Genomic DNA, 15822 nt, shown 5'->3' with positions numbered 1-15822 from the left:
TGTTCAGGAACAGAGACTACCCAGAGACAATAATACATGCGGCCCAGGAGAAACTCGGAGAAAAAACAAGGGCGGAGCTACTCAGACCTAGAACACAAGTGGAAGACAAGAGATGTAGCCTCCCACCCCTTTTCCCTGGCCTTGCAGCACAGCTTAAGATAAAACTCCAGGAAGTATGGACATGGATGAGGGAAACGTACAGTGAACATCCTTCCTGGGTAAAATTCCCACAAAACCCTTCTATGATCGCCCCCCCTCCCCGCTCAGCTCGTTGTCGCCGTGTGGGGGCTTAGTGGGCGGCTGCCGGAGTGTGATGCTCCTTGGGACAGTCCTCTGTCCTTTTCTAGCCTTGTGCTCCTGCTGCCGTCCTCTCCAATTCTGCTGGGCATCTTTTCCTTTTCCTTCTGTTTCGTTTTTCTCCCCCCTCTTCTCCTATCTGCTTGCCGTTTCCTACCGACCTTTTGCTCGTTCTGGTTCTTCCCTTGGACTTCTTCTATTTTGACGCCCGGGTGCTTGAGGAGGCATACTCATGCACCCGTAGAACTGCAGTACCCGACGTCGAGAGCGAGGGGAACCTTTTATTGTCAATCCCCACTTCGTCACTGAACCCGATCTCGACGGACTGTCGGTTTCTTAAGGTGGCGTTTGTGGGGCGTATACTCGCGACGCACCCCTAGGAGGCCCCGACAGGATCGGCGATAGCTTCTTGTTGGGTGTCCTGCCTCTAATTGTGGCTCCATGGTGGGTGTGGGGGCACATTCGTGAGTGAATTCTTTCTTTCGTCAAGATGATTACCCCTGCTTCGGCTTCTTCTGGTTTACCTTCTCAGGCTCGTGGGGTGGGCGACCAAGCCCCCGAGTCGGTCCGTATTGGAAGACCGGGCTCTGTAGCCTCCGCTGCATTGGGCCCCGACCTTGCTCCTCCTTTGGCCTCTCTGACTCCTTCCTCTGGCTCCCCTCCCTCCTCTGTGGTTGGGTCGAGCCCCAAGCCCCCAGTGGTGACTACCTCGTCCCCTGGCGTGGCTCCTTCTCTAGTTGTAACTACTGCGCCTTTTAACCCCTCTCTCTCTGGGGGTTCTCACCGCCGTCTTCGTCACGGCCGCCCTCGCTCGATTCCTTCCAGTTCTGCTACCTATCATGCCTTGTTTGGTCCCGCTTCGTGGGCCAAATATTTTGATCTCCTCCCTCTTGATTCTGCGCCTCCTGACGATTTCTCCCTCCATCGACATCTCATTGATTCCGTGGATGCCTCCATTACTTTCAACCCCACTCGTCTCGGTACACGTGTCGTTGCTGCTCCTTCTCAGGATGCTGCTTCCCGCTTGGCTGCCTTATCCTGCCTTGGCGAGACCCCCGTTCGGGTCTCGAAGAACGTTCAGTTGAATGCCAGTGTTGGCACTATTTTGCTCCCGCCCCATGTTGCGACCGGTGTTCGGGACCTACGCGACTGCCACGACGATATTCGTCATATCCTCGCTGCCCAGGGCCATTCTATTCTCCAGGTGGACACGTTTACTCGTCCCCCTCGTGGTAGTCGCCGTCAACCCCTCCGGGTTGTGAAGATTACCTTTGATGGTAGGACCCTTCCACCCTCTGTCATTCTTGCTGGTACCAGGTGCTCTGTCCAGGAGTACATTCCTTCTCCTCGGCTCTGCAACAAGTGCTGGAGGTTTGGGCATGGTGCCCTCCGCTGCTCCGGGACTGTCTCTCTCTGTCCTTTGTGTGGTGGCGAAGGTCACTCTAAGTCGGAGTGCGCTTCTCCCCAGGCTCGTTGCCTCAACTGCGGTGAGGCCCATCCTACCTTCTCCCGTGCGTGTGTCCATTACAAGCTTGAGGCAGCCGTCCTCAACTTGAAGCACCGGGAGCGTTTATCTTTTCCTGAGGCGAGGCGCCAGGTTCGCCGGCTCCCGCCTTATGCTAATATCTCTTATGCTCGCGTGTTGCGCTCTTCCTCTCCTCGTCCTTCCCGCCTTCCTCAGACTCACAACCGTTTCCAGGCCTTGGACCCTGATGCGCCCACTGCCCCCTCCTCTGTCCCTTTGGGTTCTCTCCCGAAGGATCCTCCTCCTGGTCCTCTGTCTGGGGTTCCCCTTCCTTCTACCCGGTCTGTCGTGTCTTCTGTGTCTCCTTCCTCGTCCCCCTCCGATCCTCCTTCCCATCCTCTTCCTCCATCTATCGGCTCTCCCCGCCGCCTGTCGGTGCGGGCGGATGTCCATCGCTCTCCTAACGGCCGTCGTGTGTGCTCTCGTTCGGCTTCTCCTGTTGAGACACTGGAATCCGTTGCCCGGTACGTAGTTGCTGGGACACCGGTCTCTTTAAGTCAGAAGCGTAAGCCTGGCTCCTCTCCTTCCTCTTCCCCGGCGGGTAAGAAGGCTTCGCTTTCTTCCTCAGCTCCTCCTTCTGGCTCTGTTGCTCCTTCCCCTCCCGTTTCAGTGCTTGCGCCCCCTGTTCCTGCTATGGAGGTTTCTTTGGCCCCTGCTTCCCTTTCGGTTGCTGCTCTTGCTGGGGTGCGCTCCTCTCTTTCTACTCCCCCTCTTCCTGCTGCTGTCCTTGACTGCTCCTCTCCGTTGTCTCCTCCTCCTCCTCCTCCTCCTCCGGACCCTGCCCGCCCACCTCTGATCTGTTCTCCCGTTTCCTTCCCTCCGTCTTTGCTCAGTTTACCCATGCCCCCTAACCCTGACTTTGCTGACCCTGATCCCGACCCTGATATTCTTTAACGTGCTCTGTTGGTCTTTCGCCTTTGTTTCTTCCTTGTTCTCTGTTTTTGTCCTTTCTCTTCTCGTCGTTGTCCATTCTTCAATGGAACGTTCGAGGTTATTACGCCAATTTCCTCGAACTCCAACTTCTGGTTTCGCGGTTTTCGCCCCTTTGTGTCTGTCTCCAGGAGCCGATGCTTGGTGCTCGTCCTGGTCGTTTTCGTGGCTATTCCTTTCTCTCTCCCCCCCCAGCCATTGCTGGGGCTTCTAATTCTTCTGCTCTCTTGATTCGGGCTGATGTTCCCTTTGTTCCTTTACTTTTTCCTTCGCCTCTCCATTGTTCTGCTGCTCGTATCTTTGTGGGGAAATGGTACACAGTTTGTTCCATTTATCTCCCCCGAGTGTCCCGCTCTCTCTTCCTGATTTGAAACACCTCCTAGACTCCTTGCCGGAGCCTGTGCTCCTGCTGGGTGACTTCAATTGTCGTCATTCTCTTTGGGGTGACGTTCTGACGAATACCCGGGGTCGCCTCCTTGAGCCGTTTCTCCTCTCTTCTTCCCTGTCTCTTCTGAATTCTGGTGAGCCCACTCATTTGGACTCTCGGACTCGCACCCTTTCTTGTCTTGATCTTTCTCTCTGCTCTTCTTCTCTTTACTTAGATTTCACATGGCAGGTTCTTGATGACCTCCATGGAAGTGATCATTTCCCCATCCTTGTTTCCTTTTTCTCTTTTCGCCCTTCCCTCTCTTTCCCTAGGTGGCAGTTTGCTAAGGCGGACTGGACCCTATTTTCCCTCAGTGCTACTCTCTCTGACCTCTCCCTTCTGCCCCTCTCTCGCGCTCTCCTCCTTTTTCATGACACTGTCTTCGACGCTGCCCTCCGCTCTATTCCTCGCTCTTCCTCTCGGGGTCCACGGAAGTGCGTTCCCTGGTGGAATGCGGACTGTGCTCGGGCTGTCCGCTGTAAGCGTGCAGCCTGGAAGAAGCACCGCCGTAGGCAGACGACCGATTCTTTTCTTTTCTTTCGGAAAGCGAGTGCGGTGGCCCGTAGGGCCATTCGTACGGCTAAACGTGAATGTTGGGCATCTTATGTCTCGACAATTACGTCCGAAACCCCTCTGGCCCAGATCTGGAAGCGTATCCGCAAGATAGCGGGTAAGTTCGTTCCCGATGTTTCACCGGTCCTTCACCTCCATGATACTCTTGTGGCGGACCCGTTGCAGGTCGCTTCCGAACTGGGTTCCCACTTTTCTTCTGTTAGCTCTGGTCTTCATCTTCCCCAATCTTTCCTTCTTCGTAAACCTGTCCTTGAGTCTCGTCCTTTAGATTTCTGCACTCATCTTCAGCTTCCCTATAATGATCCCTTCTCTCTCTCTGAACTTCGTTCTGCCCTGGCCCTCTGCGGTTCTACGGCGGCGGGCTCCGATGGTATTCATTATGAGATGCTTCGCCATCTCCCTCCGAGCACGTCTCAGTATTTACTGAGTCTGTATAATCGGATCTGGGAGTCGTCGTCAGTCCCTGAGGACTGGCTCGATGCCGTTGTCCTCCCTGTTCGCAAACCGGGGTCTCTGGGTACTTCCCCTAAGGACTTTCGCCCTATTGCTCTCACAAGTTGTGTCTGCAAACTCTTTGAACGTATGGTTAACGTTCGTCTGATGTGGTTCCTGGAACACCATCACCTCTCCCCTTCTCAATTTGGTTTCCGCAAGTGCCGCAGCACGACAGATGTCCTGGTGAACTTGGAGGTCTATATTCGTACTGCTTTTGCTGCGAAGACCTCCGTTGTTGCCGTCCTTTTTGACCTAGAAAAGGCTTACGACACCACTTGGCGTTATCATATCCTATCTCAACTTCATTCTTTTGGCCTTCGTGGTCATCTCCCTCTCTTTCTCCGCAGCTTCCTCTCTCGTCGTTCCTTTCGGGTGCGCCTTGGTACCGCTCTCTCTCCCTCTTTTCAGCAATACGAAGGTGTGCCCCAGGGTAGTGTTCTGAGCACTACTCTTTTTCTGGTTGCCCTCAATGGTCTTCTTTCCTCTCTTCCTTCTGGTGTCTTCTCCGCTCTCTATGTCGATGATCTTACCCTTTGTTGTCAGGGTGATGATTCGCCTCTCCTTCAACGCCGGCTTCAACTTGCGATTGATGCCGTGTCGTCTTGGGCCACAGGTCATGGCTTCAAGTTCTCTACTTCTAAGACTTGTGCCATGACTTTTACGCGGAAACGGGTTGTTCTTCGTCCCTCTTTGTCACTTTATGGTCATCCCCTTGAATACAAAGATTCCGCGAAGCTTTTGGGGTTATTCCTTGACACTCGTTTGTCTTGGTCTCCCCATATCTCTTACCTCCGTGTTGAGTGCTCTAAGTCCCTTACCCTCCTTCGGGTCTTGTCCCATACTTCTTGGGGGGCAGATAGGCGCACTCTCCTTGCTTTACATTCCTCTCTCGTCCTGTCTAAGCTCGATTATGGTTGCCCTGCTTACTCGTCTGCTTCTCCTTCTACTCTTCGCCGTCTTGATGCTTTGCACCATACTGGGTTGCGCCTCAGTTCTGGTGCCTTTCGTTCGACTCCCGTCCTTAGCTTGTATGTTGACACTGGCTTCCTGTCTCTCCAGGACCGCCGTGATCGCTACTGTCTTCGCTATCTTGCGCGGTCCTTGCAACATCCTTCCTCTCGCCTCTGTCGTGCTTTAACTTTTACCCCTCCTGCGGTTCCTGTTCCTCTTCACCACCTCCCTCTTTCTGTCCGGTTATCTCGCCTACAGGATTCTCTTTCCGTTCGTATTTCTGATGTTTCTCCTCGTGTTGTTCCTTCTTTGCCCCCGTGGAGGGTCCCTCTTCCGCGGTTTTGTACATCCTTGACTCGTATCACTAAAGCTTTTACCCCTCCTACAGTTCTAAAACGCCTTTTCCTCGAGCACTTTTCTTCTCACTCCCGCTCCGTTTCTGTCTTCACCGATGGGTCTAAGTCAGCGGACGGTGTTGGCTACTCTGTTGTTTTTCCTGATCGCACTTATATGTGTCGCTTGCCTCCGGAGACTAGCATCTTTACAGCGGAACTTTATGCTATTCTCTATGCTCTTCGTCTCCTGCTTTCTCGTTGTCAGTCTTCCTTTGTGGTTGTTGTTGACTCTCGTAGTGCCCTCATGGCTCTCGGGTGCTTTAATCCAGTTCATCCGGTAGTTGTCGAGATCCAGCATTGGCTGTTTCTCGTTCACAGTAAATTTAAGTCGGTTGAGTTTTGTTGGGTTCCCAGCCATATTGGCGTGTCTTTAAATGAGCGTGCGGATGCTGCCGCTAAGGAAGCTGTCCGCTCTTGTCCCATCTCTCGTAAAGGCATTCCGTATTCCGACTTTTACCCGGTTATCCATTCCTCAGTCCTTACCCGTTGGCAGGCTTCTTGGTTGTCTGTTACTGGTAACAAGCTACGTACTCTTAAATGTTGTGTTTCCTCGTGGCCGTCCTCCTTCCACCGTAACCGGCGGTGGGAAACAGCTCTGGCGAGGTTGCGTATTGGCCATACTCGCTTAACCCATGGTCACTTGATGGAGCGCCGCCCTGCTCCTTATTGTCCTAGTTGCATTGTCCCTCTTACGGTCGTGCATGTCCTTCTTGAATGTCCTGACTTCCAGGACGAGCGTGTGTCTTGCTTTCCGACCGCCCCTCGCGGTCACCTGTCCCTCGATAGAATTCTTGGTGACTCGGATACTTTTGATATCGTTCGCCTTATGCGTTTTTGTTCTCGTATTGGCATCCTTGGTGATATTTAGCGCCCTCTGATTATTTTGCGTATTTGATGGTGCTACATAGCCTTCCCGGTTTGGTGCCTTCTTTTGATAATTACTTACTTACTTCTATGATCGCCTGGAGGCGAAGTAAGTCTATAAAGGACCACGTTGTTAGAGCAGCTGTGCAGGTAGATCATCTCAACCGAACTGGGGGAGAGGACCAGCCCCAGGGTAGAGTTCAAAGAAATGAAACTTAGACCTTAACCTAACCTGACACAGGTTTGGTGTGCGACCCGCGTGGAGGCGGAGTATGCAGAGGGGTTAGGAGGGGCCTACAAGTACAAGCTAAATCTGAAACAAGAACCATTTGGTCACCATAGGATCTACCGACCAGTGTTCATCGACGACGCTTTCATCTACAGTACAGTTAATAATGGACATTGGTAAATCATCAGTTAATCATGGCGTTAGTGTTCATCACTTGAGATTATGCTGCATTTCTTTTGTGATGGAGACTGCAGTTATACGTTACATATAGGGAAAATATGAGCCTCTAGATCAGGAAGAAAATGGGAATAATCAAATTCCATTTCACAAAGAAACCTTCAAAGAAAGAGCACTGAATAATGAAACGAAATTCAAGTCTGCCTTTAGAACTTCAAAGTCTGTTTTCGGAACATTTGAGAGCTAAAAAAAATTCTGCCCGCGCTGTCCAACTTAATAAATGAACCACCAGAGGTCGTGAAGGACGCAGACCCCATGCAGATGCTCATCATGCTTAAAGAAAAACGTTCGTCAGCTAAACACACACATTTAAGTCGTGAGATGACTTTTGAGATACCACCAGAGCTCAGAGAAAGGCGACTCCATCCAGCGGCTCAACTTCGTCGAGGACCAATATTTGAAAGAAAGACAAATGCTCACTCCATGACATGACTGTTGACATTCCGGACTTCATTAGTGATGAAGAATTAGGATGCATAGAGAAGTTGAAAGATGTAATGCCCCATGCTAACAAATTCGTAAACAAACTAACAAGTAAAATACGTAAGTTTTACAACAATGACGAACACCTTACACAAGAAATGGCAATGAAGCTGATGTCACATAAATACACTACCGGTTTTCGAGGTCGCTCGTTAACTTCCATGCAATTATTCGAATTCGTTTCTAAATATGTTGAAAACCGTAAATTATTTAAAATTGCGTAAATGTCAAGTGGTAATGTTTTTTTTTTATAAATTGTTTACATTAAACAATGTTAACTATTTAATATAACCATGAAATAAAACCAATTTTAACAATGTATGACTGTCATTTTCCAAATTTACCATGTTATTTCATATCTTGCAGTGAAGTTGTGTGCTCTCGCCTCTTAATTCATGATGTGTTTTAGCATCGTGAGTTTCAGGTAAATAATGTATGAAGTCCCTTCTTAAAATTAAGCTTTCCTACCCAAGGATAGGTAGTCTTATTTGATATATACAGTAAAAAGGACGAAATGAAACGCACAGTAGCTGAAGCAGCCATTGATCCATTGAGTCGTGGCAGTTTGCTTATATTGTTCTTATGAATAATAATATACAGTTTGAACTTATCACTGAATAATGATTACAGTCGTGGATGACTAAAATGTATATACTTAAACCTCTGATTAGGTTAGCTGGGGGATGGCTAGTACAGCCATTTGAATAATATCTAATACAGTACATATGCAAGTTGGACGCCAACGCTGCATTGTCCATCTGGTGACGTCACACAGTTGAACAGTCGGGTTGGTGTTGGTCTTAACACCTATTTGTTAATGGGAGCTAATACTCTATCCCTATAATAGGCAGCTTTTTGCGTCATCGCTAAAACGAGTCTGTAGAAATGTATTTTGTTTGTTATATAATGAGTTAGGCTAGGATGGTTTGTTAGGGCTTATGAATTGAATAACAAAATGAGCGAAAAAATACGAGCCAATGTACCAGAATATTGCCTGTGATGTCAGAGTACAGTTGAGGTATTGAGATATTAATAGGCTATTAATATCCCCACTTTATCATGACCAGTCACACCTCTATCATGTCGCCCCTATTTCTTTGCCTTTCTAGAAAATGTAATTTAAGTATTGTCAATCTTTCTTCAAGGATCGTTTATTGGGCATAGGGCAAATATAGGGCACTACTGTAAATAGTAGTGGAAGTTATGACTAAAACTGTGCATTTTGCTTTTTCCCATGCACGGTTTAGATACAGGGGGGGGGGGTTCATTTTTTTCCCATGCACGGTTGTAGCTACAGGGGTGTTTTCAATTTTTTCTCCGGGCACACAGTTGTAGCCTCAGGAGTGTTTTCAATGTTTCCAACGGTTGCATCTAGCCCAGGGTATGTTTTTCAATTTTTATTCACTAGTGCCTCAGTCTCCTAATATTTTCATTCATTTATCTTTCTCTATGGTCAAACATATGTTATTTTCCAAAATGTGAGATAAAAAGGTACCCTACTAAATCCTGCCATTTTGTTCAATGGGATTAAAAGATCAGTTCCTGTCATAGCCGAATTTCGTTACCCCAGTGACCCGCCCACAGGCATCGCTAATGGTCAATGACGGCATCGGCTAGCTAGTCATCAATTTGCCTGGGGGTGGGATCTGGGTAACATAATTTGGGTATGCCGGTTCCTGGCATACCCAAGTTATGTTACCCCAGTGACCCATGCAAGGCATCGCTAATGGACAAATGACGTCATCAGCAGGCCAGTCTTCATCTTCCCTGTATAAGTCAGTTTACTGAAATAGCATATTTAAACCCATTTTCCTAATGTTTCCCATTTTCTAAGTTCATTCTATAGATAAGATCGCATATTAAACATAAGAAATGAAATTGCACAAGACTTTTGCTGGATCTCCTATTTATTAACAATTATGTCAACCAAAACATCAACTAACGCTATTAGATGAAGTGCAGTAGACCTATTCCCAATTATTACCCCCTTTCCTCTCCATTTATGCATTCAATCACGCCACTGTCAATATTCAGGACCTATTAGCTCACTTTACTTATATTTAAAGTGTCCAGTCAAGGATCGTTTGAGCATAGGAATGAATGAAACCCACCATCAACCATTGCATGTAGCAAAGGGGGGAGTAACACAGAGCATGAACTAATGTGTATCTTAGAGTTCGCCCCTGTTACCTGTATTTACCCAGGTCTTTTCCTAAATCTGAAACTTATCCAATTTATACCAATTGTTTCCTGTTCTGTCTCGTGTTTATAGTATTAATAGGCTAATAATATCCCCCCTTTATCATTCTAAAAAATTACACAAAATGTGTGGAACTCAAGCCAGAGGATAAAATAAGAAAAATCATTGTCCTCCACTATCCCTTGCATATGGCCCGTGACCATCTCGAAAAGCTGAACTATGTGGTGTCAGCAGAGAGATGTCGGGTTTCCTGCTTTGTGGTTTTAACCTGACAAGTCCTTCTTACAGTAAGAGGACGGATCCTGGAGAAACTTGACCTTGGAATCTAGGACGTGTTCCAACACAGGCCTTACACCCCAGAGCCCCTAAGATGCTTCAGATGTCAGAGATTTGGGTATCACAAAGATGGCTGGCAACGCCCAGTGAGGTGTGGAGTTTGCAGCCAGCACCACAACACAAAAATATGCATTGATAAACACAAGGCAAACACCCTGTCCAAGCAAAGTGCCCAAATTGCTCCGAAGCACATCACGCCTGGAACTGGAAATGCCCGAAAAGGCTCAAAAGGCTTCAAACGAAACCCACCACGCTTACAGCAGAGCCGAAGCCCCCACCAAAACTGGGGGCTTGCTCCCACCAGCTCCCCTGCCCACAAAAACTGCGTGGGGTCTACCTATTCTGGTAGAGGGGGCACACGGCTCTTCACCTTCAGCCATGGTGAAGGGTGTGAAGGCCTCAAAGACAAAGGGATAGCTGGAGGCCACAAGAAACATGTTCAAGGCAGTCGCCCTCCCATTGCATCCAGTAAGCACACTGGGGACAATAAAGATAAGAGTAACAATACCAGTGTCAAAGTGTCCACTGAGATGGGTCAAAAAGTAGCCAGGCCCCAAACCTGTACAAGAGTAATTAGTGCTCCCGCTCAACTGGACGCTCTCTGGCCAATGCTCAAAACTTTGGTCACGAAATTGGTTGAGAGTCTGTTGTCGATACACGATATCAAGCAAACCACAGAGACACGGAAGACAATTGAGCACAAGCTCATGAACTTCGAAAATATAATATCCTTGCCTTCAAGAACGCAGGGCAGGAGACACTCCCCTAAAAAACAGTCCAGCTCGTCTGAAAGCGACCTAGATGAATAAATTTCAGGTCCACTAAGATCCTCTACACCAATCACAACTTTCATGGCGTGTTCATCAGACTCCATGGATACCACGGTAATATCAGCAAATTCCAAGAACCTAGAGGTCTAAAGATCCTGCAATGGAATGCGCAAGGGCTGCACACAATTGCAACACTTAAAATGCATAGCAGCAACCAAAGGCATAGACATCCTGATACTGCAGGAGAGCCTGCTTCGAGCCGGATTAGAACCTAAAATCTCAGGCTATCGAGGCTTCTTCCTTCCATGGATCAACGGGCAATCCAGGGGGATGTGCAATCTATGTAAAATGTGACCTGATCTTCAAGTCCATAATCAGCCCACCCGATTGTGGAGCAGGGACAGAGGTAATAAGAGTATCCATTGAGCCAAGACACGACAAACTTGAAGTGTTTAATGTGTACAGGTCTCAACATGCTGAAATGGATCTCTCTGTTATTTGGACACGCGACTTCATCAAACACAATCATTTGTGGAGATTTTAATGCCAATCATCGATTGGCACTGGGCTCGAACACAACAAATGAGGCCGACATTCACATTGCACATCTACTAGACCAGCTACCAGAAATACAAATCCTAAACAGGAGTGAACCCACCCACATCCAAAGAGGTAAATTAGACCTTACCTTCGTTTCAGCCACCCTAAGAGATGCAACAACATGGTCAGTTGAGTCCACACTCAAGCGACCACTATGGGGTCCAAATTGATCTCAAGTTATATCTACCCACCCCCTCCCCATCCGGCCCGTTGGCGTCGTGAGGGGGCTTGGTGGACGGCTGCCGGAGTGTGATGCTCCGTTGGGCAGTCCTCTGTCCTTTTCTGGCCTTGCACTCCTGCTGCTGTCTTCTCCAATTGTGCCGGATCGCTTTTCCTTTTCCTTATGTTTCGTTTTTCTCCCCCCTCTTCTCCTATCTGCTTGTCGTTTCCTGCCGACCTTTTGCTTGTTTTGGATTATTTCTTTGGACTTGTTCTATTTTGACGCCTGGGTGCTTGAGGAGGCATACTCTTGCACTCGTAGAACTGTAGTACCCAACGTCTCGAGCGAGGGGTATCTTTTATTGTCAATCCTCCTTTCGTCGCTGAACCCGATCTCGACGGACTGAAGGTTCTTAAGGTGGCGTTTGTGGGGCGTATACTCACGACGCACCCCTAGGAGGTCCCGGCATGATCGGCGATAGATTCCTGTTGGGTGTCCTGTCTCTAATTGTGGCTCCATGGTGGGTGTGGGGGCACATTCGTGAATGAATGTATGTTTATCGTTCGTACCTATGTTGTGTTCTGTTCCTCCTTTACCTTCTCATGCTTGTGGGGTGGGCGACCAAGCCCCCGAGTCGGTCTGTGTTGGAAGACCGGGCTCTGTAGCCTCTGCTGCATTGGGCCCCGACCTTGCTCCTCCTTAGGCCACTCTGACTACTCCCCTCCCTCCTCTGTGGTTGGGTCGAGCATCAAGCACCCAGTGGTGACTACCTCGTCCCCTGGCACGGCTCCATCTCTAGTTGTAACTGCTGCGGCTTTTAACCCCTCTCTCTCGGGGGGTTCTCAACGCCGTCCTCGACACGGCCGCACTCGCTCGATTCCTTCCCGTTCTGATGCCTATCAAGCCTTGTTTGGTCCCTCTTCATGGGCCAAATATTTTGTTCTCCTCCCTCTTGATTCTGCGCCTCCTGACGATTTCTCCCTCCATTGACATCTTGTTGATTCCGTGGATGCCACTGTTACCTTCAATCTTACTCGTCTCGGTCCACGTGTCGTTGCAGCTCCTTCTCAGGATGCAGCTTCCCGCTTGGCTGCCTTATCCTGCCTTTGCGAGACCCCTGTTCGGGTCTCAAAGAAACTCAGTTGAATACCAGTGTTGGCACTATTCTCCTACCGCCCCATGTTGCGACCGGTGTTCGGAATCTGCAGGACTGCCACGATTATATTCGGCATATCCTCGATGCCCAGGGCCATTCTGTCCTCCGGGTTGACACGTTTACTTGTCCCCCTCGTGGTCGTCGCTGTCAACCCCTTCGGATTGTGAAGATTACCTTTGATGGTAGGACCCTTCCAACCTCTGTCATTCTTGCTGGTGCCAGGTGCTCTGTCCAGGAGTACATTCCTTCTCCTAGGCTCCGTAACAAGTGCTGGAGGTTTGGGCATGGTGCCCTCTGCTGCTCGGGGATTTTCTCTCTCTGTCCTTTGTGTGGGGGCGAAGGTCACTAAGTCGGAGTGCTCTTCTCCCCAGGTTCGCTGCCTCAACTGCAGTGAGGCCCATCCTACCTTCTCCCGTGCCTGTGTCCATTACAAGCTTGAGGCAGCCGTCCTCACCTTGAAGCACCGGGAGCGTTTATCTTTTTTTGAGGCGAGGCGCCAGGTTCGCCGGCTACCGCCTTATGCTAACGTCTCTTATGCTCGCGTGTTGCGCTCTTCCTCTCCTCGTCCATCCCACCTTCCTCACTCACAACCGTTTCCGGGCCTTGGACCCTGATACGCCCACTGCCCCCTCCTCTGTTCGTTTGAGTTCTGTCCCGAAGGGTCCTCCTCCTGGTCCTCTGTCTGGGGTTCCCCTTCTCTCTACCCGGTCTGTCATGTCTCCTGTGTCTTCTTCCTAGTCTCCCTCTGATCCTCCTTCCCATCCTTTTCCTCCATCTATTGACTCTCCCCGCTGTCTGTCGGTGCAGGCTAATGTCCATCGCTCTCCTAACAGCCGTCGTGTGTGCTTTCGTTCAGCTTCTCCTGTTGAGATGCTGGAATCCGTTGCCCGATACGTAGTTGCTGGGACACCGATCTCTAAGTCAGAAGGGTAAGCCTGGCTCCTCTCCTTCCTCCTCCCCGTCGGGTAAGAAGGCTTTGCTCTCTTCCTCAACCCCTACTACTGACTCTATTGCTCCTTCCCCTCCCGCATCGCTGATTACGCCCCCTGTTCCTGCTATGGAGGTTCCTTTGGCCCCCGCTTCCCGCTCGTTTGCTGCCCTTGCAGAGGTGCACTCCCCTCTTTCTACTCCCCCTCTTCCTGCTGCTGTCCTTGACTGCTCCTCTCCGTTGTCTCCTCCTCCTCCGAACCCCGCCGGCCCACCTCTGGTCTGTTCTCCCGCTTCCTTCCCTCTGTCTTTGCTCAGTTTACCCATGCCCCCTAACCCTGACTTTCCTGACCCTGATCCCGACCCTGATATTCTTTAACGTGCTATATTGCTCTTTTGCCTTTGTTTCTTCCTTGTTGTCTGTTGTCCACCTTGATGTCTATTCTTCAATGGAATGTTCGAGGTTATTACGCCAATTTCCTCGAACTCCAACTTCTGATTTTGCGGTTTGCACCCCTTTGTGTCTGTCTCCAGAAGCCGATGCATGCTGCTCGTCCTGATCGGTTTCGTGGCTATTTCTTTCTCATCTCCCCCCCCCCCCAGCTTTTGCTGGGGCTCCTAACTCTTCTGCTCTCTTGATTAGCTCTGATGTTCCCTTTGTCCCCTTACTTTTTCCTTCGCCTCTCCATTGTTCTGCTGCTCGTATCTTTGTGGGGAAATGGTACACTGTGTGTTCCATTTATCTCCCCCCGAGTGTCCCACTTTCTCTTCCTGATCTGAAACATTTACTGGACTCCTTGCCGGAGCCTGTACTCCTGCTATGAAATTTCAATTGTCGTCATTCCCTTTGGGGTGATGTTCTGACTAACACCCGAGGTCGCCTTCTTGAGCCGTTTATCTTCTCTTCTTCCCTGTTTCTTCTGAATTCTGGTGAGCCCACGCATTTGAACTCTCGGACTCGCACCCTTTCCTGTCTTGATCTTTCTCTCTGCTCTTCTTCTCTTTACTTAGATTTCACGTGGCAGGTTCTTGATGACCTCCATAGCAGTGACCAATTCTCTATCCTTGTTACCTTTTTCTCTTTTCGCCCTCCCCTCTCCTTCCCTAGGTGGCAGTTTGCGAAAGCCGACTGGGACCTCTTTACCCTCAGCGCTGTTCTCTCTGACCTCTCCCTTCTACCTCTCCCTCACTCTCTCCTCCTTATTCATTACACTGTCTTTGACGCTGCCCTTCGCTCTATTCCTCGCTCTTCCTATCGGAGTTCGCGGATGTGCGTTCCCTGGTGGAATGCAGACTGTGCTCGGGCTGTCCGCTGTAAGCGTTCAGCCTTTAAGAGACACCGCCGTCGGCAGACGGCCGATTCTTTTCTTTTCTTTTGGAATGAGACTGTGGTGAATGTTGGGCATCTTATGTCTCCACCATTACGTCCGAAACTCCTCTGCCACAGATCTGGAAGCGTATCCGCAAGACAGCGGGAAAGTTCGTTCCCGATATTTCACCGGTCCTTCACCTCCATGGTACTCTTGTGGCGGACCCATTGCAGGTCGCTACCGAACTGGGTTCCAACTTTTCTTCTGTTAGCTCTGGTCTTTATCTTTCCCAATCTTTCCTTCTTCGTAAACCTGTCCTTGAGTCTAGTCCTTTAGATTTTTGCACTCGTCTTCGACTTCCTAATAACGATCCCTTCTCTCTCTCTGAACTTCGTTCTGCACTGGCCCTCTGCGGTTCTACGGCGGCGGGCTCCGATGGTATTCATTATGAGATGCTTCGCCATCTCCCTCCGTTCACGTCTCAGTATTTACTGAGTCTGTATAATCGGATCTGGGAGTCGTCGTCAGTCCCTGAGGACTGGCTTGATGCCGTTGTCCTCCCTATTCGCAAACCAGGGTCTCTGGGAACATCTAATAAGGATTTTCGCCCTATTGCCCTCACAAGTTGTGTCTGCAAACTCTTTTTACGTATGGTTAACGTTCGTCTGATTTGGTTCCTGGAACACCGTCACCTCCTCTCCCCCTTCACAATTTGGTTTCCGCAAGTGCCGCAGCACGACAGATGTCCTGGTGAACTTAGAGGTCTATATTCGTACTGCGTTTGCTGCGAAAGCCTCCGTTGTTGCCGTCCTTTTTGACCTGGAAAAGGCTTACGACACCACTTGGCGATATCATATTCTATCCCAGCTTCATTCTTTTGGCCTTCGTGGTCATCTCCCTCTCTTTCTTCACAGCTTCCTCTCTCGTCATTCCTTTAGGGTGCGGCTTGGTACCGCT

This window comes from Procambarus clarkii, chromosome 12 (assembly GCF_040958095.1).
Source record: "Procambarus clarkii isolate CNS0578487 chromosome 12, FALCON_Pclarkii_2.0, whole genome shotgun sequence".
In the NCBI taxonomy this organism is placed as follows: domain Eukaryota; kingdom Metazoa; phylum Arthropoda; class Malacostraca; order Decapoda; family Cambaridae; genus Procambarus; species Procambarus clarkii.
This window is presented reverse-complemented; position numbering follows the sequence as displayed.